The following is a 4,171-nucleotide window of genomic DNA, read 5'->3' on the forward strand; positions in this document are numbered from 1 at the left end:
ATTTAGGTCACTCTCATAAAAGTTCTGTTTCATGTTGTAGGCTACCTTCGGAATCATTGTGTAACATGAATCCTGTATTTGTTGTCGACCAATAAAAAGGACAGAATAACAGATAAAGACAAACGCATCTAAGCAGAAAGTTTATTCAAGTCCCTCAAAAAATGTGGATTACCATGCTGAGGGCCTAGGTGGCGCCCCTGTGTAGTATGAGTGAGTGAAGCGTTTAAAGCCACAGCACCAGAGAGCCAGGCTCACTCCTCTGCTTAAACTGAGAGGGACAGGTAGGTAGAATTGAGAACTGACGGACTCTCCTCATAGTGGAATTAAAGGACTTTATCAACATTAACAGGCTACTGCCCTTGGTTTTTTAGTACGAGGTAAGTCATGTATACTTTGTGTGTTCTTGGGATGGAATGGACAGCCACACATTGTTACAGAATGTTAATTCATTCAAATGTTAAATACAACAACAACAAAAAACGAATGCAAAGGTATAGGATAAGTCACATATACTTCTGCTGTTCCGACTAAATCAAGAACCTCACAAAGAAAATATGAAACACAATACAAAACCATTATAGTGCATTGATATGCCAGTAGATGTTTTGTATCAATAAAAAAGTAATGTTTTCCTGTGCAATGTTTTTTTAACCACTGATTAATATGCTTAGAAATGTATGAAAAAGGCAGTGTAATGCATAATGTAGAATTTCAGATCGATACGCCAGACACAATACATTAGAGTAAATGCAGAGTTAGCTTATGGTGTACATATCATACGGAGCATGGTATAACAGAGTAATAATGCTCTATTTTGTAATCCACAAGTCCAACTGGATGAAAAGCACTCCAATTCTAGCACATCAGTACCTCACATCAACAATGTAGATCAAATATTTACTCTGTAACGGTAAAGTGAAAATCTTTATGTGTGTGTGTGTGTGTGTGTGTGTGTGTGTGTGTGTGTGTGTGTGTGTGTGTGTGTGTGTGTGTGTGTGTGTGTGTGTGTGTGTGTGTGTGTGTGTGTGTGTGTGTGTGTGTGTGTGTGTGTGTGTGTAGCACCACAGAAAGAACTGAAACTGAGGGACTCTCCAATTTTGAAAGAGGATCTTCAAAGTCAAATCATCCAGTCATGCAGACCTAAGTCTTGGCCTCTGATCAACACTCTCAAGTCACTGCCTAGCCCTTTCTGGCTCTGTGCAAGCGTTGTACTGGCTTGAATAACTGACATACAGCTCTGTGGTGGAAGTCCCTTTTGTCACCAATAGGAGGCGCTATCATATGTGAGTTCAAATCTGCAAAGGAGCTTCGGCCTCAAAGGCCGGAACAAGTAGCAGTGTGTGGAGGGGGTGTGGAGTAGGGTCATGAACAGGCTCACACACGCTCACTAGCCCCCCTGGCCTCTCATGTCCCCCCTAGAGCTTGTTACCCCCTCTTGCCCCCCTCTCTCTGCTCTCCCCCGGTCTGTTCTCCTTTAATTGCTGTGGCCCCCTGGATCTGGATCTCACACAAAGCCTGTCCTCTCTCTGCTCTCCCCTTTCCCTCTCTTCTACCCCTCCCCCTCGTCCCCATTCTTCTGAAACACCTGGCAGAGGCCCCGAGCTGCAGCTCACACAGTTAACACAGTCAACACAGCCTTCTAAAATAGTCAACATAGCCTTAAACACTGCTAACTCTGCCTAAAACACAGTTAACACAGCGACCTAAAACACACTAACACAGCTTATAACCAATGTTCTATTTTTGAACTATTTTATGTGTCGGAATGTTCAAACTCTGCCTTCCCGGCGGGCCCAGAGAGCAAATCAATTGCACTATAGGCCTACCGCTGGCCAATAGGATGGCTTAGACGGCCATGTCTGCAGTAATGTAGCAGGCATAAGAGAAAGCTACAGCTAAGTTGCTCCTGTGAGATTTCAAAATGTTAAAAACCATGACTAGAGAGAGACTGTCAACGAATACAGTAAAGCGATGCTGTTTTTATTTGTGAGCTCATTTTTAAGTTCTAACTCAGCACTGTCAATACTTTGTATTCAACACTTTTATAAGTCATAAAATGTTCATTCTTCCTATTTCCACTCAGCGCTACAACAAGCACTGCAGCAGTAATGAAGGAGTAGGAAAGTGTATATATAGGCTTGCGTTGTTGTTATTATTAGCGGCTTGGGTCTTTTTTAATATTGCAGAATATTTCACTTTCTCTATTTATAGGAGTAACAACATGAATTTCTGCATGGGGCAGAAATAATGCGGTGCGACTCGAGTTTCGCCGTCAGCTAGAAGACGGTCTCCCTTTTTGGTCAGTGGAGGGATGTTGAGAAGCGGACCATCAGTATGCTGCTCTCCCTCCGCTGAGACTGACCATCAGATGCAGGCATCATCAGCCCAATAAAATAAAAATAAAAAGCAAATTATTTAAATGTATGCTCAGTCAGCTGTGCAACAGGTCTATTACCGATGTGATCATATAACCTACCTCAAATGATGAAATATAATTTTTTTAACCCTTGTTTGGGGTTCATGTTTTTGTTATTCACCCAATGTTCACGGGTCTGATGGACCCACAACATTATTGGGTTTTTAAAATAATACAGCCATAAAAATGTACGTAAAAACTTAGATGTTGACATATCAATTACAAGCAATATAGACAGCATACATGGTTAATGTTTGCCATTTACCTCTGCTAGATCTCATTTATCAATAAAACCGCTCTTTGATTTTTTAATAAAATGTGATTTCTGTCAACAAAAATCTATTATAATCAAGACATGGGTGGAATAAATCATGTTTATCTTGAACAAGGTTTTCATCACTATTGATGTGTATTGCTTTGAACTGAACAAATTGGAAGGACAAATTTTACATACAGTATTTTATGGAAATGATAAATGAACACAAATTAAGGCCGGTCTACACACCACATGAGGGACAGAGTTTTACTTGATGCATGTGTACTGTGTCTTCCTGTCCTTCTTAGTCCACACACATCGCAGCGCTTCTTCTTGTTGCTACCTGCTGCAATCTAGAATGATGAAAACACTTAGTTCAGGAATTTTACTAACATTTCATTCACTCACATATATAGTTTACAGCAGGCCAAGGTAAGAGAATCAGACTCACACACACATGCAACAACATCACTCACACTTGGAGAGAAGGCGTGTTTTTGGAGAGATGGACCAAACTCGTTTACATGCATACTTTGGGGTTCTTATCCTTGCTAATGTTTTCAGATCCAATGGGGAATCCACAGAATCCCTGTGGGATGCAGAAACTGGCAGAGAACTTTTCCGTGCAACAATGTCTCTGAAAAACTTCCACATTATTTCCAGGATTATCAGCTTCGATAACCGAGACACCAGACCAGCGGCAGAAAGACAAGCTAGCTGCAATCAGCTAGCTGCAGTGTGGGACAAGTGGGTGAACAAGTGGGTGGACCGCCTTCCCCTGTTTTACAACCCTGGGCCCAACGTTAGTGTTGATGGGCAGCTTATGCCATTAAGGGGCCGCTGCCCCTTCAGGCAGTACATACTGTCTAAACCCGCAAATGATGGAATCTAGATCTGGGCTGCCTGTGAGGAGGATTCAGGAAGAGGATGCTGGTGCCCCATCTGCCCGACCCACAGAACCAACAACTCCTTCCACACTAGCTTCTCTCTCTGCAATCATTATTTCTAAGGCCCTCTGAGCAGAGATTATTTTTGCCATGATTGATTGTGGTAAGGAGCCACACATGCAAAGCTATTTATTTGTTGTGTCCCTTCCCCAATTTGCACCTGGCTGGGGTAGAGTGTGGGAAAATACTGCATTTTTTACAATGTATAGAAATAATGTATCAAAACAATATATTGTTATAACATTGTGCAGGTTCCCGCAAGACATTGTGTAGTTTCACACACTACAAAGGGTAAAGAGTGCGAGAAAATTGGGAGACAGGCTGGGAGACAGACAGGTTCTTGGTGCTATGTTGAAACAGCAGGCCCAGGGAGGAGGAAGACAGAGTGAAGGCACACAGCAAAACTTTTTGTTTCAGTTTTACTTTTCCACACTTTTATTACACTCGGGTCCCGAATACCACATATGTAATATAAAGCTGTAGGGGGGTGCACAGTGTGCACTCACTGAAAATATGTTATTTTACATGTTATTCACAGAAAATTAGCCAAGT

At 41.9% G+C, this 4,171-nt stretch overlaps 1 long non-coding RNA gene across 1 annotated transcript; it reads left to right on the forward strand.

Annotated features, from left to right (window-relative positions):
* The first annotated feature begins 268 nt into the window (after positions 1 to 268).
* Positions 269 to 2,743, forward strand: LOC120051917. Its single transcript, XR_005477336.1, has 3 exons — positions 269 to 377; positions 1,060 to 1,283; positions 2,212 to 2,743. It is a non-coding gene; the product is annotated as an uncharacterized LOC120051917 (long non-coding RNA).
* The last annotated feature ends 1,428 nt before the right edge of the window (positions 2,744 to 4,171 follow it).

Source organism: Salvelinus namaycush, chromosome 8 (assembly GCF_016432855.1).
Source record: "Salvelinus namaycush isolate Seneca chromosome 8, SaNama_1.0, whole genome shotgun sequence".
Classification (NCBI taxonomy): Eukaryota; Metazoa; Chordata; class Actinopteri; order Salmoniformes; family Salmonidae; genus Salvelinus; species Salvelinus namaycush.